At 51.7% G+C, this 24,126-nt stretch overlaps 1 protein-coding gene across 2 annotated transcripts in view; it reads left to right on the plus strand.

Annotated features, from left to right (window-relative positions):
* The first annotated feature begins 1,465 nt into the window (after nucleotides 1-1,465).
* The window catches only part of TNS3 (tensin 3), a 269,342-nt gene continuing 246,681 nt past the window's right edge, over nucleotides 1,466-24,126 (plus strand). For both annotated transcript variants that reach the window (XM_012646932.1, XM_012646933.1), the window contains exon 1: nucleotides 1,466-1,520. The gene's annotated coding sequence lies outside the window, so the exon portion shown is untranslated. The remainder of the gene's footprint in view (nucleotides 1,521-24,126) is intronic.

The raw sequence follows: 24,126 nt of genomic DNA on the forward strand, positions 1-24,126 counted from the left end.
TCAGGGCCGGGCGTGGTGGCTCACGCCTGTAATCCTAGCACTCTGGGAGGCCAAGGCGGGAGGATTATTTGAGCTCAGGAGTTCGAAACCAGCCTGAGCAAGAGCGAGACCCCGTCTCTACTAAAAATAGAAAGAAATTAATCGGACAACTAAAAATATATAGAAAAAATTAGCGGGCATAGTGGCACATGCCTGTAGTCCCAGTTACTCAGGAGGCTGAGGCAGTAGGATTGCTTGAGCCCAGGAGTTTGAGGTTGCTGTGAGCTAGGCTGACGCCATGGCACTCACTCTAGCCCGGGCAAAAGAGTGAGACTCTGTCACCAAAAAAAAAAAAAAAAAAGTCTCTTCAGGGGTGATTTTTCTTGCTCCCTTTCTCTACTATGAGGAAAAGCTGGATTTTCTCTGCTTTCCCAGCTTTCCTGCAGGGACAGGAGGGGCGGGGCAGGTCCCTAGGGCTGGGAGTGGGTTAGGGCATTATGTCCACGAATCCAGAATGGTTCTTGGTAACTGCGTTCCAAGACTTGCCCTCAGCCTGCTCCAGGTGGGATTCTAAGACCATCTGCTCCACTTTGCAGAAGAAATCTATGTCCCTCTTCTGCAGGATGCTGGGGGGTGTGGCGGGGAAATGTCCGCTGATGAAACTTCTTTTGTAACCTCCCAGGAGGAACAGCACTTCTGATTTCTGCAGAACTGTGTGTGTTTTACAAGGAGACTTTCAAGAGCATGTTGTCCATTTCCCAGATTTCACAAATGGGGAAACTGAGGCTAAGGGACTGAGTGCAGGGCCATCTGAATTTCGGGGATGGACAATCTATAGGCCTTTCCTCCTCTTAGGTCTCTCTGCCTGGGATCCTCTCTCTTGTGTGCCCCTGGCCTGCCTAAATTCTGCTCATTTGTCCAGGCTCATTTTAAGAAGTCATGTGACTTCTAAAGTCTTCTCTGACCCCCTCCCCCCATTGGCTGGACCTGCTAAGGACTTCCAAGGTACCTTGGGCTTTCTTGTCATGGCTGTGCTGCTTTTCTTATGCACGACCCCCACACACTGTAGGCTACAGGTGGACGGGTAGGTCTTGCTCCCGGAGAACACCATAACTGTAGGCGCTGAAGGAAAGAATGAACTGGTTGTGCGGGACCCAGGACTCGAACCTGTCTCCCCAGGTACTCTCCGCTGCCTTGAAAACCGCGAATCTCCAGAACACTGGAACCTGGGCTGCTCAATGGGTCTAATTCCCGGTCTCCGTCGCAGCCAGCGAAGGGGGGTCCAAGGGGTGCATCTCGGCAGGGCAGGGTGTCCTGGCGACCTGCACCTGGAAGCGCGCCCCACAGTCAGGGTTAGGAAGCCAGGTGACCGGCCGGGCCCCAGCGCGGGCGCGGGCCGTGGCGATTGCCCGCACCGCCTCGAGGGGGCCCTGCCGCGGGCGCCGGCCGCCAGCCAGGAGGACGGGCCCGCCCGCTCGCTGCTCGGCGCCCAGCCTCGCTGCGGCCATCGCCCTGCCGGACCGCGCCGCGGGCTCCCCCAGGTAGGGGGCCGGGGAAGGGACGGACGCGGCCACGCGCCGCCGTCTTCTTTGTTTCGGGCCCGAGTCGGACGTCTGCTCCCTGGGCCCGGGGACGAGGCTCCGGGCGCGCAGGGATCTGGAGCTGGGGCGCAGAAAGCGGGTTCGGGGCGCGCGGGGGTGGGAGCTCGGGGCGCGGGGCCAGGGCCACGGGGGGACTGTGGCTGGGGCGCACGGGGTCCAGGGCTAGTGTGTGCGGGCACAGGGTTTGGGGCGCGCAGACGACCGGGACTTGGCTGGAATCCCAGGACCCGGGCTGGGGCGCGGGCTAGCTCGGCCGGAATCTGGGGACCGGGGCGCTGACCGGCTAAGCCCGGGCTGGAGAAGGGGCTGGGGCGCCGGCTGGCTCGAGCGGGGCCCGCGGCGCCCGGGAGTCCTGGACGGCGGGCAGGGCCGGGAGCCGCACTGTTGCAGTCTTAGTCCGGGCTGGGCGGACTTCGCTCCCTCTGTCGCGGTCCGGGAGTCCAGGGCGGAAAGCCTGTCTAGTGGCTGCAGTGAGCGCGCTCAAGACCCTCTCCCGCTTTCCCAGCAAACTTCCTGGTGCGTCGGTCTCCTTCCCTTTCCCTTTGGTGGGTGGGAGGCGTGGGGGGTCCCTTTGCGCCTCTTTCTTTTTTTCTGATGGGAGAGGACCTGGGGTGTCCAGGAAGGAGCCACCTGTGGCACGTGCCTTCTGGCACGCCGACGCTGTCGTTGACAAGCAAGAGGAGGGAGGGTCCCTGGCGCCCCCGGGGTCCCTGTGCTGGTGCGGCGCCTCGGCCTGACAAGTAAGCCGGGAGCCCTTTGCTTGGAGTGATTTGAGAATCTGTGTGGCGGGAAGAGGCTCGGGAGCTCCACTGGCATTCTTCAAACGGTACCAGAAGGTGACCTGCACTCTCTCTCCTACGTGGTTGAAAAACAAAAACCACCGTCCAGGCCGTGGGGTCAACAGAGAGCACGGTTGAGGGCGGTCACAACCCACTGGGAAGCCCCCGGCTCCCCTGAGGCGCATTCACAGCTTTGATCCTCTGAGATGGTTTTTCCCTAATTTTTTTCCCTACTTGTTGCATGAGGACGCTTAAAATGTACTGAAAAGTATGACTGCAAAAATTATCATTGTATTGACATTGCCGTCACAGCTAACTCTTTGACATTTTGGTCTATTTTCTGCAGGCTGGTGGTCTGCGCATATGCATTTTTTAAAGTGCGTTAGCTATTTCCCATTTGAATGGGATTTGCTTGTCCTTGTGATTTTGGTTCTTCCCTCTTTGGGGCCTGCCAGGTTATATTTGCAAATCAATCAACAAGTATTAAGAAAAGCTTTTCTGTGCTGAGGCCTTGAGCGCCCTAGGGAGTGGGGAGCCACCGCTGCTGGGGGCTGGGAGGGCAAGGCCACTACCAGAGAGCTAGGTGCACAGGGCCATGGGCGGCCTGGCAGCAGAGGGCCTGGCAGCAGGTCTCTGTGCACCAGAGCTGACTGGGGGAGCTGGCAGAAGGCCAGCAGACTCCTGACCTCCGACAAAGTATTAACAATAGTGACCTCAAAGACAAAGTAACAGGGCTATAAGGAGTGCTGATTGAGTGTTTCCTTGTGCTGAATGCTTTGCATGCATTAATTTCGTCTCACCCAAATAACAACTCTTGGAGGGAGTTGGGATTATTACCCCATTTTATAGGTGAGCAAACTAAGGCAAAGAAAGGCTAAGTAACTTGCTCAAGATGATGAAACACAGTGGTGGTGCAGCCCAGGATTCCGGGACAGGACTGTGGGGTTCCAGAGCCCTGTTCTGGTTGCGGTGCCGGGAGCACGCCTGGCTGTTGATTGGATTCTAGTGTACATCCAGCCAGCAGTTCCTCAGCTGAGGCTGCCAAAGCTATCAGCAGCTCGGTTATTTCTTTAAAAACCACCAAGAAGATAGAAAAAGTAGTACCCTCAGGGAACTGCCTATTCCTGAAAGCAAATTGGTTGGCTTTTCCAAAGTGTCGCTTTGGCACCTAATATTTTGAAATTGAGCTACCTGCAAATGTGACCCTGGAGCTAAAGGGCATGAGGTCAAAGTATGTTCCTGGGCTGCCGAAGGTGTCACTGATGGGGACAGCCAAGACCTGAGGAGGAGGCAATGAAGCAAGGACAGTGAGTGGAAGAGGCTGCTCTGGCAGGCACAGCTTGTGTCTGTCCAGGGCTCTGCACACGAGGACCCATTTTACAGATGAGTGAAATGCCAAGAACATTTCTAAAGTCCAGGAACAGTTAGGGGTCTGAATGGGCCCCGTTTTCTGGCTCTATGTGCCATGTTCCTTCCTGAGGATCAGCCTGTTCTAAACCACCCATGTCCAGAGGAAGCCTCGTGTTGTTCCCTCCCCGTGACCCTGTGTGTGAGCTCGCGTGGGAAAGGTGCCCGGCGTCCCCACAAGAGAACTTTCTGTTTTTCTGAGAGCAGAAAGCTTTGTTTAGATCCTGCCACCTACTAGGAGGCCAGAGACATTTGCTGACTGAGTGCACTCTTAGAACTGAGGCTTTGAAGCTTCCTTACGGCGCCCCCCACCCCGTATCTTTCAGGGAGGGGGCTCCTGTTTTGTGGGTGGGTCTCGTGGGCCTGCTCCATGCAGTGGGAGCTGCAGCGGGATGGGTGGGTCTGGGCTGATGCTCTCCAGGAGGTGCATGGACTCTGGCCCCCCTTTCCTGCAGGACCCCCTTCCTGTAGGACCCCGGTAATCATGGGGTCAGCTAGTCCCTATAAGCAGAGACTGGAGTGACCTAGTGCCAGCCCCAGCTACCCAGAGTCCTGTGCAGCTGTCCCTGTTGAGCTAGAATGAGGGGTTAGTGGGTTAATTAAGTAGGCGTTTGGTTAACTTAGAAGTACTCTTTGTTCCTCACAGTTAGCAGAAGTGTTAAAAACAAGCAAAACACAGAACACAGTTATTTCTTTTATCCCTCACAGTGTGGCAGAGAGGGAGGTGTTACGTGGTCTCTTAGCAGGGATCTGCACGTGGAACTGGCATTTAAATGGCTGACTGTTGCGCACAAGGGGTGTGTTGTTTCCATGCTGCCTCACTGCTTCTAAACACCGAAACGGTGAAAATCGCTTCTACCCAATGCTGCTGGGCTTGTGTGAACTTCTCTTAGATTCAGAAAGCATTTTGAATCTTGAAGAATGTCGAGTCCTCATACAGGCATATGTCCCACCGTGTGGTTGGTTCTTTGCCTGTTTCTTGTAAAAGCAGAAAACTAGAATCTGTAAGTTTCTTGAACTTTCTGTTTGCACTCCGTGACTCAGGAATGTGTTTTGTGCAGTCCCACCATTGCAGTATGGAACATAGAGCTCAGCTTGGGGTCCCTTGAGGTGTCTCCGATGTCCAAGTGGTAGGGCCTCCTTGAGGGATATCTCCTGACCTACTGTGTGCCTTCCAGGGACCCCCAGGCCCCCACTGTGCACCTGGCCCTGGCACAGCCCTGCCTAGGTCCCCTCACTTGGTGCCCCAGACTCCCACTGGGGTCTGCCTCTGCCTGGCAGGAGGGAGGAGGCCAGTGAGGGTGACTGAGGGGTGGAGCCATCGGCTTGGGGAGGCAGCCCTGCAGGAGTGAGCAGCCCTCAGAATGCCCCACTGTGCAAGGAAAGGGACCATTATTCCTGATGGTCCTCATAATGACCCCTAGACACTTAAAGAGAATTATGCTGATTTTCTAAAAAAAAAGAAGGCAGTAATCTAGTATTAATATGTTTTGTCTCAAATGGGCAAAATGAATGTAAGATTATGCTGAAGGATTCTATGTCAGTGATCTAGAAAATTCCCTCCAGTGGAACATTCCCTGATTGTGCCAAGGAGGTGCTCCTCGGAGCCATCCCCCCCGGGAGACAGGCCTCTCTCTGTCTGAGTCTGTACCCCGAAGAAGCCCTGGGAGCCCTCTGCAAACAGCCTGCGGCTCCAAGCCTAATAACATGGCTAAGAATGTCTTCCTTTCGCCACTCTGTCCCCTGTGCTGGCTCAGGCATGTTTCTGATGTTTCTGTCCCTGATCTGACTGTCGCTGAACCTTGCAATCATCCCTTTCCTGGAAGAGGGCACTGAACTTAAGTAACTTGTCCCTGTCGTGGGGATGGCAAGTCCGAGATTTGAATCCAGGTCTGTCAGCAATGCTTGGAGTTCTTGCCAAGACCAGGGGTGAGTGCGGTTCCCCCGCTCTTGGCCCAGCCACGGCCTGGGAGCTGTGAGGAGCCTGCCCAGCTGCTTCCTCGCCCGAGGCTGCCTTCCTTTACTCCTCTTCCTTCCTCCCTCGGCTCTAATTATGGCGCATGTAACTTGCTGCCCTTCCTCTTCCTCTTCTGTTTTGGGGAGAGATAATAGCACTTAATATGCCCTTTGCAGGCCTGGCTTCATTTCTGTTTTTAAGCTATCAGAAGACGTCTTCAGGAATCCCTCCGTCAGCCGCCCAAGCAGCAAACTCTCCACGCCCAGGAGGTATCAGTGCAGGTGCCCTGCTGCCTGCCCAGCCACGCCCCTGGCACTGCGGGACACTTCCAGGTGGACGAAAGGTTGTCATCTCTTTCCATTGTGTCTTGGCAGCAACGGAGTGTGGCAGGCGCCTCTTGTGTGTAGAGTTCATGCAGTGGCTCATGGAAAGTAGAAACCAGTTCCCCGATGCTTTGAATTCACCAGAATGCACCAGTTGCAGCTGTGGGAAGTGGCTGAACTGAGGCCGTTCAGTGCTGTCTGCAGTTGCTTTTCTTTTTACAGGAGAGCCCGGGCCCTGCTCCAGGGACCCAGAGCCGGAGCTGGTTATTTCTCACCAGAGGATTCAGGAATGCGCGCTCTCCCTGTTACCCTGCAACACAGCTGCAGTGTGTAGCATTTCACTTACTTGGAGCTGCACAATAAACGGTGCAGGCCCACATCTGGCTTGCCAAGCGAGTGGCGAGCGGGCCCTGGGGCCACGCTGGGCCATTAGCAGGGCGTCTGGGACCCTGGCTGTGCACATTCCTCCTTAGAGTGCCTGGGCTGGCTTCACGAACAAAGGGCTCCGTCAGCCTGGTCCTGGCATTCTTCTCCACTTTGTAATCCATCACCTTTCTCAGAGATTTCCCTGGGCGCCCCCCGCCCCCCGCAACTGGCCATTTGGGAGGTAGATCAAAGGTTCGTTCAGGCTGAGAGGCAGCGAAATAGGCCAGGCTCTGGCATCCCACATACCTGAGGCAAAGCCACTATTTGTCCCCAGGAGGTCCCCCATGTCACTGTGACGTCTTTGTCATTCCTCACCTGCAGCCTGGGATGTCACACCTCCATAGGTCCTGAGCTCAGGGTGGGCGCCACAGTGGGGTGTTGTTTCCCTGGTGTCCCTCCCTGCTTGCTGGCTCTGGGCCCAGTGCCACTTTGGTCTTGCTGAATTTTCATGGCCCCAGGGGCCTGAAGAGCGCCTTGTGGTCCTGCTGGAGAACCACTTCCCCATTCTTGGAGGGAGCCAGTATGATCACTGGGTGACACAGGGGAGGCTGGTGTGATAGATGAGTTTCTGTCAATGATTGGGGACAGGCATATTTCCAGTTTGTCTCCTCTGGAGAGACCTGCAGAGGCCAGTGGCGGGGGCTGGGAGAAAGGGGGCTTGTGTACACATGTCTTGGCAGGGCTGGGTGCTAAGGGAGGCAGTAGGGGCTCTAAGCCGGTTAGGAATGCATTTTTCTCTTGTCTTGCACCTGGGAGGGAGGGGAATTCATAATCTGCATTACTCAGGGAGTAGCAGAAGGCTTCCGAGTAACGGATGTGTTTTTGCTCCCCAACTTGCTTTTTGACTATTTTTCTATAAAATAGTTTTCATGTATTATGTGCTCATTGTAGACTTGGAAAAGATAGAAAAATGCTAAGGAAGCAGGAAAAACTTCCTTCTGATATCACCACCCCAGAGGTTAGTTAATATTTTAGCTGGCTTGTGTGCCATATGTTTTCTGTGAGATCATACCGTATGGGTTATTTTGTATCCTGTGCTTTAAAGTCGAAGTGGCAATACAAGCATCTCCCCATCTGCAGACAGCTGTGCATAAACACCACGGCTGATGTCAGTGTGACACTCCAGTGTGTGGGGGTGCCACCAAGCGTCTGAACGTCACTCTTTGCCCGTTGGTCACTTACATCCTGAGTTGTCTGTGCACATAGATCTTCGAGTAATCCTGGCTAGTTGTGTTCTTGGAAGGGTTTCTAGCAGGCTTTTTGAGGTCAAAGAACACAAACTTTTTTTTATTGTGGTAAAATACACATAACATGAAGTTTATCGTTTTAACCATGTTTAAGTGTACAGCTCTGCGGCATTGAGTTCATTCACATGGCTGTGCAGCCGTCACCACCATCCGTCTCCAGAACCCTTTTCATCTTGCAGAACTGAAGTTCTGTACCCATCAAACATGAACTCTCTCTTGCCTTCTCCCGCCAGCCTCTGGCAAGCATTCTGCCTTATTTCACTTAGCATGTTGTCCTCATGGTTCATCCATGTTGTGGTATGTGTCGGAACTTCCCTCCTTTTTCAGGCTGAATACTATTCCATTGTGTGAGTGTGAGTGTGTGTGTGTGTGCGTGCGCGCAAACACACCGAATCTTGTTATCCGTGCATCTGTTCGGGAACACTTGGGTTGCTTCCACGTTTTGGCTATTGTGGATAATGCCGCTATGCCCACGGGCGCACCAGTCCGCGCTTTCAGTTCTGTGGGTGTGTACTCAGAAGTGAATACGCGATTGCTGGAGCCCCTGGGTATGTATGGTCAAATCGCGGTGGAGACACAGGGTGCTCACTGGATTCTCAGTGTCCACCCACTGTCCCTAAACATGGTTTCACCCACAGGGTAAAGACCAGGCCTGCAGGAGAAGGAAGAGGGCGACTTCTTACTGAGCTATTTTGACAGATTGTGTAAACTCAGTGATTAATGGAATGAGAGAGCAGGAAGAATGTCTTTCATTTAAAAAAAAATAAAGAGCTTTTGGGATTGCTTGGTTTTATTTTCAATTAAAAGGGCCTGATTTTGTTTCTGGAGAATGGTTTTAATTTGGATAAATGGTTCAGTCTGGGAACCGCATGCCAGAGACTATGATCTATGAGTGTAATCACTCAGGGTTTCCTCGGCTGCTTTTCTGAGGGAACAGCCCAGGGCCCGGCTTGCTCTGGTTTGAGTGTGTTAAATGGCGATACAGGCCCCCGGGCGCTTTCCTGATGAGGCCATGAAGCTGGCCAGGCCAGCCACGGCCGGAGCACTGCCTTAATGCCCTCCCTGGCTGACGCTGGTTAATTTTTACCCTCTGAGAATGTGTTCACAATTCCAGGTCAGGAATGGCAATAAGCAGGCCCTCTCTTTCCCTCTGGGAACACCTTGGACCACAATTACTGGAGTCTTTTCCAACGTGGGCATCTGCAGAATTGGTCAGATTTGGAGGCATGAGGAAGAGAGAGACTCATCTTCACATTAGCCTGCGATTCCTCGGAGCTCCGTGGGCTGGGTGGGGCAGAGTCTGCTCTGTGGGGGTGTCGACCACGGCTTCCAGCCAAGGGCATGCTGGGCAGAAGGCGGTGAGGGAGTAAATCCTGGGGGCCTTCGGGGAGCATGAGCCGCCTGGGGTGCTCCGGAGTAGTAGCGGGTAATTGCAGAAGGTGGAGGGCAATGAAAGAGGAGACAGGGCGTGTCACACTTTAAACTATTAATAGGAAAACTGTGGGAGAGCCTCAGTCAGCTCTCCATGCTGTTTATAACAGCAAGGCTTGCAGACCCGCCACCAGCACCTGCTGACCTTGTGGGCTGGTGGGAGCAAGCAGGGGGGTCCCCAGGTGGAAGGTGGAGACAGTCTGCACGGAGAGTTCCAAGATTGCAGCCTGCAAAGGAAAGATGTTTGCTCGATGAGGTGGCTGAAGCTAGAAGGTATTGCCCCTCTGGCTTGTGGCAGGCTGGTGGGCTCCTGGGCCTCCAATGAAGGGCATGTTAGCATAAGGAATACTAAAGGCACTTGGCTGGGGTCTGGGAGGAGTGGCAGGGAGGGTTACAGGACTGGGGCCCTGGCCCCCCTTTCCTGAGGGAGGGCTGGTGGTGGGCCTCATTTCTGGAGCTCCGGCCTGCACTGGGAACGCAGAGTTTGAAAAATGTTCTCCCAAAGCCTGGCCCACGCATGCCCCTTGATTTCTAGCGCAGGACTGATGACAACTATCTGTGTATCCCCAGGAGACCTTTCTCGTTTCCCACCGGAAAGAATGCAGTTTTAACCACATTATGCTGATGAGGAACTGGGTGAGCTGGGTACCGAGCAACACACAGAGTTGATAGATGTTGCTCTTTAATCCCCCACCTCCATTTAAATAGGAATAATCCAAAACATAGGTGATCACTAAGAGCATACTGCACTTTTAAGGCACTTTGTTTTTTATTAGATAAAATGTAACAATTTGATTGGCGTTTGCACTTTTAAGAGGTTTCTGCACTTTTAAGAGGCTCACTGTTCTCACACCATAACAAAACGCATGATCATTTTTCCTCTTCCCGTCTAGGTGTTTGCAGCGTAGTGTGTGCAATTATTAATACCATGCTGATGGTTTTCCCAAACCTGTAGCCCATCCTAAGCATTTCCAGTATTTCTGTATCTTCTTCCCATCAATGACTGTAATGACTTCCTAGAATGCCCTGGAGTGATAGCCACACTCTGCACAGTCCCTCGGCTGCTGGGCTGGCTGTTTCGGAGTAAATGATTCTTTTCAGAAAATGCCAGCTTCACTTCAGCTCCAGCCTGTAGGAGTCTGCTCGCCTGTTTGGTTTTTCAGGTAGCCCTTGGGGAGGTCTGTGCAGTGAGGTGGCCCCTCTGCCCCGAGGAGCTGCATTCCTCTCCCGGCTGGGTTCCAAGGCCGGGGCTGCCAGGACCTGCAGGGGGAGGGGGTGCTGGGTCTCCTGCCAAGCCAGGTCGTCACAGCCTAGGTTAGCCCTGTCGTCTGCAGTGGCTCCCTGGGACAGCAGGAACTAGGGCAAGCACAGCAACCTGTGGCCAGCTGCATGCTGATGGGACTAGACGTGCTGACCTTGGCCCTGTGAGCCTGTGACCAAGACTTTTGGTGAGTGTCCAGCTGGGACCTGTTGGTGCTGAATTCAGCTCTACAACCAATGACGTTCCAGCTGAGTTCCAGACAGACTCGGGCTTCAGTTTTCAGTGCCAAGAGTTGGGAAAATGAGCCCGGAGCTGACAAAGCCTTTTGGCCAGCTGTGATCTCTATTGTCCCTCGTCCCCTTGACCCCCTGGACTTACTGCCTCTCCTTTCATCTGTACACACTGGTTTTTCCACGGTGTCCTGCCTGCCGTCAGCCCTGTGAGCTTTTCCATCTCTCATAGTGCCAGATGGTTTTCAGCAAACAAGAGGGAGGGCCTCAGCTCGGGCACTGCTGGAGACGCGTTGGTCCTGCGTCTGCTTCCCCTGGGGGTGAAGCAGAAAGGGAACAGGCTTTGCGGGGACTGAGGTGGCACCCAGTCTTGCCTCTGCTGCTTACTCTCCATGTGGCCCTGGGATGGTCCCCGAACTTCTCTGAAGGTGTGCTGACAGCTGGGCTGATATTAAAGACCTCACCGAGCTGTTAGGAGTACTCCATGACGTTGTGTGCCTGAGGCCCTCTTGAATAAAAACGAGAAGTCTTTGCTGTTCCTTTTCTTTCTCCTGTAGTTGTTCACCCTTTTGAGGGGCTCTGAACCTGAAAGGAGCATTTTGCATATCGTTCCCCCACAGTCCCCCCTAGACCACCTGGGCAGGGGGTGGGGCTCTGGGCCTCCTGAGCCCTTCTTGGGCCGGGTCCCCTCCAGGGTGGCCCGGGTGGGACACTGACCATCCGAGGCCCAACTCTGTCGTAAGGCTCAGTTAGGCATGTCCTCCATCTGCTCACGTTCTCTTGCATTGGGTTGTGTAATTGTTGTTTATATCTCTCTGTACTCACTGAAATCTGAATATGTCCAAGGACAAGAACCAAGGCTGCTGCTGCTGCTGCTTTTTTTTTTTTTTTTTAATATGATGAGAGGTTTGGAAGGAGCCTAGAGTTAGCTACATGTCCTTGATCAAGGTGTGACGTCACTTGGAGCCCCCATTCCACCCTCTGGACAGCCAGGGGGCTTGGCCCTCCAGTCTAATACCTGCCCGGCATGCTTCCCGTGGGAGGGGACAGCCCCACACCGCGATGGAGACGTCCTAGATGTGGGTTCTCACTAGGAGAGAGGGAGATACTGGCACGTTTTCCCAGGGTTTCCTTGATGTTTTCAGGGCTACCATTTTCCTTCCTGGAGTTCTGCTTTGCAGTATGCTCTTTTCGCTTTCAGAAGCGAGCCCTTTGCACCTTATCTTAGAGACCCGAGCATCCAGCCTACTGTTACTTCCTTGGAAAACCGCCAGCCGTGTTTCATGTTGTCACATTATTGAAAGTTGGTGACACCTGCCTGCTAGGAATCCACGCAGGCTCCCAGACAAGAGCTGCACGTACAGAGCTGTTCCTTCACTGTTCTTGTGCACAAGAGAGTATTCTTTGTGGACAGAATGTGTTGCGGGGTTTGTTTCCTTGAAATCCATACTGAAAAATGGCAAGAATTATTTCCTTTGTCTTGTTCTCAAAATGGATCCCAGTCTTGATACAGGCCCACCAGCAATGTGTAATCCCTTGTCTAATATTTAAATGCTAGTCTTGTTCTTCTAAGATGTGGGGCATCCTTCAGACTCGTCTTGAGAAAAGAGTCTTCTGTCACCCTTATCTGCTTTCGCCGAGGCTCCCCAGATCGTGTTCACGAGTTCTGTCTTTGGGACTGAATGCACATATGACTCCGGCCAAGTTTTGGAGAGATGTTTGGATCCGTGTAATATAAATGCTCGGTGGCTGGAAGCACATTCCTCCAATGAGCAACTGCTCAGATAGCCGCTGGGATGAGGAATGGGCGCAGTGACAGTGGGCCGTGCTGCGGATACTGCGGGCGTTGTTCGCCGGCCTCGGTGAGGAGATGGTGTGTCCAGTACAAGTCATCACTCTATCAGCAGATCCATCTGTCCTTCCTCAAAGAGGCTGCAGCCCACGTCAGGGCCGTTGTATCAAGCAGTTGGCATTTGGCCTTGGCCCTGGGTGAAACACGTGGCATGGTGTCACGTGGTGGCTGCCCAGGACTTCCCTCATCCGCCGGGGTTTCCATAACACGCTGCTCTGCGGCCCAGTGTCAGCTCCTGAACCTGCGGCTTGTTGCTGTAAAGGGGAGGTGCACACCCTGGGCGAGGTGGTGGCAGGGAAGTGGCTGGCATGAATTATTGACTGTGCGCGAGGCCCTGTGGGGGAGATTCATTTGTTCCTTCCGTTGTGCATTTACTCACTCACTCATCCCTTCCACATGGCTCATGTTCACTGAGCACCAGATACATTTAACTCTCACAAACTGGGGAAACCGAGACACAGAAGGGTGGACGCAGGTGGAACAGCTGCCCCCATCTCAGCCTGCATGAGGCAGGGCAGGGGGTCCAGGTCCTGCTTCTCGGTCCCAGACTCTGCTTGTCCCCCTTCTGTTTGCTCCCAAGCCCTTGGGTCTGCCCGCTGCACCTCACAGGGTGACTGGACGTCGCCAGCGGCTGCTGTGGCCGCCTCGCCTCCCGCCGGCTCTCCCTTGCAGCCCAGGCTCAGACCCCCAGGCCCTCTGGAGTCCAAGGTTTAGTGTTTCTGCTGACCGGCCTCTCCTCTGAGTGAGACTGGGCTTCCGACTTTGCAAGGGCTCGATGTCAGGGCGGTGTCCTGGAGGGTCTTGGAGGAGCCCGCAGGGGTGGAGCCTGGCTGAGGCGCCGGTGGGTGCAGACCGCAGCAGGATGGAGGCAGCTTAGAAATAAGCGCGACCCCAGCATCGGGCCAGAGAATCCGCCGGACACTCTGAGCTTCTCTTGCCGTCTTAGGGGCCAGCTGACAGATGAATTCATGTCATGCTTAGAACCACATGCTAGAGATCAAAATACCCCAGACCTGGCCAGCCTTTGTCCCTCTTCTCAGGGGCCCTGGCCCTGAGGAAAGGCTCAGCATCAGTGATCATGGGCGCTCTGCTCCGTGCTGATGGTGTCCTCAGATATGGGCCGATTTCATGCCAAGCTCAGCGCTCTTGATAGACACAGGGAGGGACTGACTTGGTTGCTGTCCCTGCCCACTTTGCTCTGGTCCCAAATCTCGATCGGTTCAATGAGAAAGGATGCAGCGTGGCGGTAGGGCCACCAGGTTTCTATTCAAGCTGGCGCCTATGTTCACTCGGGGTCTGCCGTCTGTGTGGCATTGGCCCAGTCCCCTGCCTTTCTGATGTCAGTTATGGAGGGAGCTCCTCCGAGCAGTACAGCCAGGGTGTTGAGGACCGGAGAGTTGTGTGTGTGGGGGTCACTCCATCACTGAGGAGTTGGGGGGTCCTGAGACTTGAGGTGTCAGGGGGTCCCTGATGCTTGAAGGATCAGGCATCCTCAGACTCGACAGGTTGGGCCAGGGGCTGACCACATTTTTAGGAAAGTTGAAGGAATATAGTGAACTCTCTTGTATACTCTTCATATCCTTCATTTCCATTTGATTTTTTTTTCTTTTTGCCATTTTGCCTCATTTAGTTTATCTGTCTTTATGTGAAAACAGGTTGTCCACATCATGAACTGCACCCAGAAATACTTCAGCCTACGTTTCCTAAGGACAAGGACATTTTCCCACACCCTTCAGCCTCAAGACTATGATCACACTGAGAAATTTAAAATTGATCGTGTGACAACAGGTGATATCCAGTCCTTACCCACATTTTCCCAATTGTCCCCCAGAGTGGTTTATAGCTAGTGTCTTAATCCATTCAGATCCTGTGGTGGTTTACATGGTGCACGGACTACCTGTCTATGCTGTGAGATCTGAAACAGTCTCCTGCTTTCTTCACTTTAATATTATTATTATTATTTTATGACATTGACTTTTTTATTTCCAAAGACTTGTTTTAATTAATTTTTAAATTTTGAGACTATTTGCAGACAGTTTTAAGAAATAACACAGAGAGATCTCATGTACCCTTTACCCATTTTCCTCTAAGGATAACATCTTGAAAAAGGTCATGACAGAATATTGACGCCGATACAGTCAGGACACAGAACACTCCATTACCAAAAGCATCCCTCGTGTTGCCTTTTTGTAGCCATCCCCGCTTCCCTCCCATCCCACCCTCCTTAAGCCCTGGCAACCACTAATCTGTTCTTCATTTCTATAGTTTTGCCATTTCAGGAATGTTTTATAAGTGGAATCATACAGCGTGGAACCCTTTGGGTTTTGGGTTTTTGGTGTTTTTCACTCCGCATTATTCTCTGGAGACTCACCCAGGTTGTTGTGTGTGTCAGTAGCTCGTTCCTTTTTATTGCTGAGCTGTGTTCCATGTACCACAGTTTGATAACCACTCACCTGTTGAAGGACATCTTTGCTGTGTTGAGTCTTTCAATTTATGAACATGGTATGTCTTGCCAGTTATTTATTAATAGATCCTCTTTCAATTCTTTCATCAGCATTGTGTAGTTTTCATTCAGCATACCGGTCTGATATGTGTTCTGTTAAGTGTTTCATTTTTTAGTGATTGTAAATGGCCTTATATTTTTAATTTTATGTCTATGTGTTCATTACTAATACATAGAAATACAGTTGACTTTTATATATTTATCATTTATCTTGTATCCAGTGACCTTGCTAAATTTACTTATTAGTTCTAAAAGTTTTATATGTTCTCTGGGATTTTCCCATGTAGATAATCATGTCATCTGAAAATAGGAACAATTTTATTTCTTTCTGTACATTGACTTTTTGACAGGCCCAGGCTAGCTTCCTTGCAGGTTGTCATACAGTATGGATTTGTCTGAATTTTTTGTTTTTTTTTTTTGAGACAGAGTTTTGCTCTGTTGCCCAGGCTGGAGTGCAGTGGCTCAATTATAGCTCCCTGCAGCTTGAACTCCTAGGCTTAAGCAATCCTCCTGCCTCAGCCTCCCAAGTAGCTAGGACTACAGGTGGGTGCCACCATGCCCAGATAATTTTTCTTATTTTTTGTAGAGATGGGGTCTTGCTATGTTGTCCAGGCTGGTTTCAAACTGGCCTGAAACGATCCTCCGACCTCAGCCTCCCAAAGTGCTGGGATTCCAGGCATGAGCCACTGTGCCAGGGCTGTGTCTGATTTTTTTCTTGTCATTAGATTCAGGGTAAGCAGTTTTTGCAAAATGATTGCTTATGTGTGAGGTACCTCTGCTTGTCTCACATGAGGAGACGTTTTTTCCACTGTTGGTCAGCTAAGTTTGATCACCTGGTTAAGACTATCTGATCTCTCAATGTCAAAGTACAATTTCCCCTTTGTACCTTTGAGACTGCTTCCTAACAACTTTGACTCCGTGATTTTAATGTTCAAGGATGATCTTTGCCTGAATCTGTTCTCATATCAGGGGTTATGAAATGGTAGCCCTTAACCATTTTTAAGCATTTTAGAAACACATTTGTCTTGAAATAATCATATTGTTACTTATCAATCCCTCTTGCGTGGGTAGCAAGCTCTTCAGTCTAAAAGGCGGAGTGGAACAGGAGAAAATTTTATTTATTTTGTTTATTCTGTACGTGGTTTGTAAAGCCAAGGAAACAAAAATGCTTTTCAGTTTGCCTTTCTTGAGACCTGAACTAACTGTAACAGTGCTCTGAAGTGCTTTTGGGGAGCCCCTACGCAACCTCCATGGCAATGTTGATGTAGCTGCTATCACAGCCAAGCGACAGATACCTGCTCCAGGCTCACCTGCCAGGTCAGGCAGCTGTTGGGGAGCCTCTGCTGAGAGGGAGCCCATGTTTTGGGGCATTTGTCTTAAGTCGATGGTTCTCGAAGTGAGGTCCCGAGACCAGCATGGGCACCCCCTGGGATCTGTTAGAAATGTTGGTTTTGGGCTCCACCCTGGATTCTTGCATCAGACACTCTGGGTTGGGGCCCGACGAGGTTTAGAACCACTCGTCAAGGGTAATGCCTTCCTGGTAGGTAACACCATCTGAAACCCCAGTGGAGCTGTTGAGTCAGATATCTTCAAAGGTCTGTGCGGCTTTGCAATAATCCACACATACCGTCGTGTCAGACTGGCTGGTTGCTCTTCCAAAGCCTCTCGGAGGCCGTGTGAGGAACAAGCTGCGTTTCCCGTCCTTGTGCTTAGGAGGACTCCCTTTGGCTCACTGAACCCCCAGTGTGAATTCTTGCCCAAGATTAGGAAACCCAGCAGAGCGTAAGATTGGAAACTGAGGTTGGTGCTAACAAGGGTAAATTTGTTCATACTTTCAGCATCTGTTCATATTTAACTTTGTCCTCCACTGATTGGATTATTACCTTAAGGAATGAAAAAACAACATTTCTGGAGGTCAGTGCCTTTGTAGCCAGTTCAACTGGTTGAGGATTAGTTTCTGTTCTTCACCAAAGAGATGTAGACTGAGCTGCTTTTGTGTGTGAGACAGTGCGTTTTCTTGCAAAGTGGAGTTGAGGTCCCTAGAGCTCAGGAGCAGTAGGTGGCCACGTGTACACCTGGCCCGAGCCGTGAGAAGGCTGCGTGTGCACAGTGTAGAAACTGAGCGTGGACAGGGGTTGGGGGTGGTCAAGAGCTTAGCGGTGTTCATCAGTCAGGGTTCTCCAGGGAGACAGAACCTAGAGGACATATATTTTATTTATATATATATATCTATATGTGCATGAATGAATGAATTGGCTCATGTGATTTTGGGGGCTGACAAGTCTGAAACCTGCAGGACATTCTAGCAGCCTTTAGGTGCAGCGCAGCGTCCGAAGGCGATCTGGAGCACAATCCCTTCCTCTCCTGGGAATCTCAGTGTTTTCTCTTAAGGCCTTCAGCTGATGGGATGAGGCCCACCCACATTGTCGGGGATCATCTGCTTTGCTCAGAGTCCACTGGTTTCAGTGTTAATCTCATCTAAAAATACCTTCCCAGCAACATGTAGACTGTTGTTCAACCAAACAACTGAATACCATGGCCTCGCCAAGGGGACACATAGAATTATCACAGCAGGGCAGCAGGACCAGACTGTGGCCATGGCAGAAGAGTGGGAGATTTACCCTGGTTGGCAAATGGGTGTGGGAAGAGCCACCAACAGTGTCCACCTTGCTTGGTGGCCTCAACCCAGGGCTGTCATAGGATAATACACTGCCCGCCACATGGCTAGTGCCAAACAAAGGTGCCGGTCCCTGGAGAAGCAGGGCAGGGTTTCTGCAAGTCGATTTCGAGGGGCCTCTGGGGGTGATGTCTGGTCACCTCGGGACAGGGCTGATATCCTCTGCAGGCAAGGGGCCTGCTCGCAGTAGAGCAGGCACCTGGTCTTGCCAGTGAGTGCTGCCCCACACTGGCCCATGACCCAGGAGCTCGTCGCTGGTTTCCCTGTATCTCAGTGCTTTTCCACCTAAAAGCCAGTACAAAAGCTTTCAAGGGTCATCTTTCAGAGTGAGCGTCCAAGGAGATGACAGTGAAAGTATCAGGGTGCCTCTCAGCGAGGGAGTCGTTCTTGTCTACTTGTCTCACTGTCTAGCTGGTACGACTGTTGGCTTCAGAACCTTGAAGGACCCAGGCAGAGGTGGGTTCTGTGTTTCTGGCAGGTCCCTATGCATCTCCTGGTCTTGAGTCCCCAGTCTGCCTCAGCCATTGTGGGTGACCCTCATGCACCCAGGAAGAGGGCCTGGCCCAGGGTGGTGCCCATGAGTTTTGCTGGCTGTCAACTGGCATCGCTGTTAGGGACATGAACAGTAAAGACATGGCTAAAGCAGGGCGTAGTAGGAGGGGCCAAGTCGGGAGCTGGAGCAGGGGGCATGTCTTGGCTCTACCACCTGCTATTGGAGGCTGGGCATGCAACTGGTCCTTGAGTTGAATTGGCCCCAAGCACTGTTGGAGCTGGCCAGTCCTGAAACCCATCTTCCCTGTGCAAAGTATTGATACAGAGACAGGTCTTGAAGTTATCTATGCTATTCTTACCCATCTTCAGACAAATCAGAGAGAAAAGTCTCTTCCCCATGCACAGCCAAGAGACTGCCGTGACCTGTTCTGTATGCAGTTAGGGATTCCACTGAAAAAGCCATGGCCGTACGATATTTCCGTGGATGTCCACACGGCCAGCCTGGAAAATTTTTCCCAGTGGCCCACGGCAGTAGCAGCACCTGGCTGGGCTGAAGGGTGTGGTCATTCAAGCATTTCTCCTGTCCACCTTTCACCAAATAATTCTAATTCCATTTTTTGGAGTCTATTTAAAATAACTATAAGGGATAAAGGTATTCTTTGTGGAACCCCATTGGAAAATGGGCCGGCCTTTGCATTTCTGAGGTGATCTCCAGGTAGGAGACACAAACTGGGTCAGTTTGTGGTGGTCTTGCCATGTGTTGCCGCAGCGGTGGCCAGTGCTCCTCTGTGTGGTGGCGCTTACAAGGCATTTTGCCATCGTTGCCAAAATGGAGAAGCGTTTCCCTATCGAACTATATTGCCACCATGCCTCGGTTCCTCGCCAGCCTGCCAGCCTGGGGATCCACCAAGTCCTGACTCTGCAAGCCACTCTCGGTGTACGTTGGTGATGGAACCAGCATCTGTTGTGACGCACACCACTCCAAGACTTCGTGGTTTAAAGGAAGGTGCGTTCTTTCTCGTGGTCCTGTGGGCTGGCTCCGTGGATTTCCAGCCGGCTGGGAGCTGGGCCCAGCGGGGAGGTCCCACAGCCCAGCCTCTCTCTCTGCATGGCCCTGTGTCCTGTGCTGCTCCTGAGCAGGCTGTCTTGGGTCCCCCAGGGCAGAGGCAGAAGCTGCAGGCAGATCCTGCGGTTCCATTCTATCCACCAAAGCGAGATCTGCTTGGATTCATGGGGTGGGAAATGGACTCCACCTTCTGATGGGAATTGCTAGAAAAATATTGTGGCCATGTTTTTCATTCAAAATTGTTGCTTGACTCTCCCATTTGGTTATTTAGCAAATTTTGTTTAAAACACTGGCCTCTTGTTGATACTTTAGGGGTTAGGGCTTCGACATAGGAATTTTGGGGGAAACACAAACATTCAGACCATAGTAGTGATGCATAAGAGCTGTTTTAGGATGGGTTGCTCTTGTAGTCCTGGGGCCTGGGTGGGCCTGTGGTCTAGACCCGGCTTCCTGCCTCGGAGGCCACGGTTGGCCCTCAGGGCCACATGTAACCCTTCAAACCAGACGTTATGTGTGTGGATTGACATTTGTAGTCTCATCAGATGATCGGGATGCTTTACACTCTGAATGTGAAGACCAGGGTTTGCACAAAGGAGCCTGGCTCCAGCGTGGAGGGCCGATGGTTTTGGGTCTCATTCTTGTGCTGCCTGCCTTAAGCAAGAGCAACGAGGCATCTGTTGCTCTTACTATACTCTTTGCTAGTGTAAGAAAGTCCCACAGGTGGTAGTGAGGCCCCAGCGTGGCATGGCAAGAGCCTTGGGGAGCTGCGCTGTGTACACGTGTGAATGTTACTGTTTGCGGTAAGGAGTCTGACTTGCTTTCTCTTTACAAAATCTTTCATTGTGAAGATTTTCAAACATTATCCAAGTAGAAGGAATACAATGGTAAAATGCATTGTCCAGATTTAAGATTTGTTAAGATTCTGCAACACTTGCTTCTTATACCTCCCTCCCTCCCTCCTTCCGTTCCTTCCTTCCTTCTTCCTTTGCTCCCTGCCTCCATCCCCTTCTCCCGGCCGTGATCCTGCACAACACGTTTTGTAGCTTACACGCTTATGTGTATGCACTTTCTAGAAACCCAGACACTTGGACTTCATAACCATAGTGCCTTCCAGGCACCGGAATGGTGACAATAACTCTTTAGCAGCATTACCCAGTTGCCATTTATCTCAACAATGACTTTGAGCACTGGTTTGTTAGAATCAGGGTCTAGCAAGGCCCCATGTGCACGTGTTGCTCTGAGTCCCTTGTTCTACAGCAGCTCCCTCCTTGCATCTCGTTAAAGACGTGCTGGAGCTTGGGCCTGGAGTGGGGGAGCGGAAGGAGGCAGGTGCGGAGATAGACAAGGCCCAGGGATGCCCCTGCAGAGGGCGGAGGCAGTGGACCCTGTCCTCTCCTCACATGTGGGAAACCTGCCCTGGGAGTCTGGGTTCTTTTGTCCAGTTTTTCCAGCTAGGAAACAGGAGTCAGTTGGAATTTGCAAGTATGTGAAGGGAGAGGTGGGCCTTAACCCAAGCCTTTCCTGGTACCTGCACACACGTGCATTGCTGCAGGGCAGGGAGGCGCTGGGGTCGGCCTCTTAGAAGTAGGGCTGAGGGACACCTCTGGGAAGGTGGGGGCACCTACTCCAGGAGGAGGAGAGAGTGGGACCCTCTGCAAGTGTCAAGTCAGCCTGAAAGGAGGCATAGGTTGGGAGCTTTGCTTTTTGCCCTTGGGTAAGAAAAGAGAAGAAAGCAATGCAGTCAGAGGAAGCATTGCTGGCGGGATTACCTGGGAGCTGGCGCAGCCTGTTTGATCCTCCACTGCCGGGCTAGCCACAGCTTGCTTCCATCCAGACGGCAAATTCCCGGTTTCCTTTCATGTTGGGAACCCACACGGGGCTCTGCCACTGGGAAGCGGGCTTCCTCGTTCTTGCCCACGTGAAGCAGTGTCCTGTCTGCAGGGTGGTGGTACCCATAAGGGGTTCCACGGTGGAGGGTCTGCCCCAGCCAGCCCTGTGTGCTCAGGCCTCATTGACGGGGGTGGGCGTGGTCCAGAGGATCCCATCAGATGGATGGAGGGACGCACAGGCAGACGGAGTGGATGTCCTGGGGTCTGCTCACCGCCTGTGTCCTGCCCAGACCTCCCGAAAATAGGTCATCCTTCCAGTTTGTAGACTTCCTCTGGAGAATTCCTTGACACACGCTCTCGAACTGTGGATGAGATCCCTCACTGCACGGTCTGTGGCATTTTGGGTGGAATGATTCTTTGTTGGAGGAATCGCATGGCCTCCCTGCCTCCTCCCACTAAATGCTAGTGGCCACCCAGTCGTGGTGGTGGTTGAAGAGTCCTTCCATTTCCAAATGCCCCCCAGCATTTCCAATCATTAGTAGGCAGAGAAATCAGTCAGTGCTTGAAAGTAATGAACTAGAATGAAAAATCCCAGAGAGTATTCTGCCAGTTGTCACAGGAAGTATTTTCTGGGAAACTTTTTCAGTATTTAAGTATGGGCTTTACTGAGTTGCCGGTTAAAACATATTTCTATGTATGTTGCAAGGAAAGACATTGCAGAAATGACAGGGACATTTTTCTCACTGTACATTGTGAGTATTCCTTTCCTGTGTTTGAGAGATTCAAAGCCAGCCTACCTTGGATGGGGAGTTGCGGGCTGGGTTAGATAGCCAGTGTTGGGTGAGAAGGTCCTTTGTGAGTTCTCACGGGGGGATGTGATGCCTGTGGTGGGGGTAACTTCGGTAGCCCCTGGTTGTCCGAGCCTCTAGGTGTGGTTGTGCACACGCTTTGTGACTGTACACTGAGGATGAGAGAAGGACCGTCAAGCTGTCTCTTAAATAAGACACTTGTGAACTTTCCCAAACACATTATTGGCCTCAAGGTCAGTCGGATTGTGGACATTTGCAGGTCTTGTCCTAGGTAGGTCTGAGCCTCCTGGTGTGCTCCAGGCCAAGACCAGGGTCAGGGTCTGTGTCACCCACTGGCTGATGGCAGATGGGGACTGGGCCCCCCTGTGCGGCTCCTCACAGCCCCTTGCTCTCTCCTACTCCTGGTCATCCTCCCTGGGAGGCATCTCAGGGCAGAAGCAGGAGGCGGTTGCAGCCTGCCCTCTGCCAAACGGGGCAGCACCTCTGCACTGAGAAGCACAGGCGCCATTCCTGCCTTGCGAGCTGAGCCCACCACACCAAAGACTTGTGCCATTTGGGTCGACAGGAGGTGGCATTCACCCCAGGCCTGCCAGGGAGAGTGGGCAGGGTCTGTCCTGGTGCCTGCACTGCAGCCCGGGGAACCTCGGCTGTCCCACCTCTGCTTTGGGCTGGAAGTGACTGAGTCAGCAGAAGCTTTGCTTCCATCAGCTCGGGAAACTTCTTTCACCCCTAACCCAGAGCCTGCCTTAGAAATGGTCCCACTGACCAGAGAAGCTTTTTAGTAGCAAGGCACAATTATGAGGTTAAAGAAAAGTCAAGCGACTAACAAAATAATAATGGAGCTCTCTTGTGGGTTGGACCTGGTTGGGACAGGGGCCTCTGTCATCCTTGGTTCCCTGCCTCTGAGCCAGATGCCCAGACTTCAGCTCTCCATACCTCCTGCCCGCCCTCAGCTGCTATGGTCTGCTGAGCTGCAGGATGAGCAGAGTACGCATGTCCGTGGGGGTGCAGAGTGACCCCCAGCCAGCCAAGAGAGACCCCTGTCCAGGGGGTATTGGCCCTCAGTGTGTCTTGGAATGGGGACTTTCAAATTAATCTGGGGACCTCCTTAGAGTGGCCAACTTTTGTTTTGTTAAATAAAGAGAATTTAAAAAAAATACTTTCTGATTTAAAATTGTCTCCAGGATCTCCTGCAGTTGACGTCATTTTGACTAGATCCTCTTGGTGCCCAACAGTCAGCGGGGTTTATTTTACAAAAGGGTGCACCGGGGCTCAAGGAGAATCTGATCGCAGGATTCACATGCAGAACTTTACCTGGTCATCTCTGCCTTTGTGTGTGTGTGTATATGCATGTGTGTACGTGTGCAATATGCATGTGCCAAGCGCACATTTGTGTATGTATATGTGTGCACATAGAGCTGCAGTATACTAAGTGTGAAAATAACACTATGTCTAGAAAAACAGTGTGCATACCTTAAATAAAAAATACTTTATTGCTAAAAAATGCTAACAGTCATCTGAGCTTTCACTGAGTTGTAACTCTCTTGATGGTGGAGGATCTTGCCTCAAAGTTGATGGCTGCTGACTGATCAGGTTGCTGGTTACTGAAGGTCGGGGTGGCTGTGGTCATTCCTTAAAATGAGATAACAATGAAATTTATCACTTTGATTGTCTCTTCCTTTCACAAAAGATTTCTCTGTAGGATGCAGTGTTGTATAGGAACATTTTACCCACAGCAGACCTTTCTTCAAAAGACAGTCAATCCTCTCAAACCCTGCTGTTCTGTATCAGCTACCTTTATGGAATATTCCAGATCCTTTGTTGTCATTCCAACAATATTCACAGCATCTGCACCAGGCATAGATTCCATTTGAAGAAACCGCTTTCTTTGTTCATCCATAAGATGCAACTTCTCATCCATTAAAGGTTTTTCGTGAGATTGCAGCAGTTCAGTCGCATCTTCAGGCTCCACTTCCAATGCTGCTTCTCTCGCTATTTCACCACATCTGCAGCTCCTCCTTCCCTGAAGTCTTAAACCCCTCACAGTCATCCATAAGGAATCAGCTTCTCCCAAACTCCTGTTAACATCGATATTTTGACTTCCTCCCATGAATCACGAATGTTCTTAAACGTGTCTAGAATGGTGAATCCTTTCCAGAAGGTTTTCAATTTACTTTGCCCGGATCCATGAGAGGAATCTGTCTACGGTGGCTATAGCCTTATGAAATGTATTTCTTAAATAATAAGACTGAACATC

Source organism: Propithecus coquereli, unplaced genomic scaffold, assembly GCF_000956105.1.
Source record: "Propithecus coquereli isolate 6110/MARCELLA unplaced genomic scaffold, Pcoq_1.0 Scaffold252, whole genome shotgun sequence".
Taxonomy (NCBI): domain Eukaryota; kingdom Metazoa; phylum Chordata; class Mammalia; order Primates; family Indriidae; genus Propithecus; species Propithecus coquereli.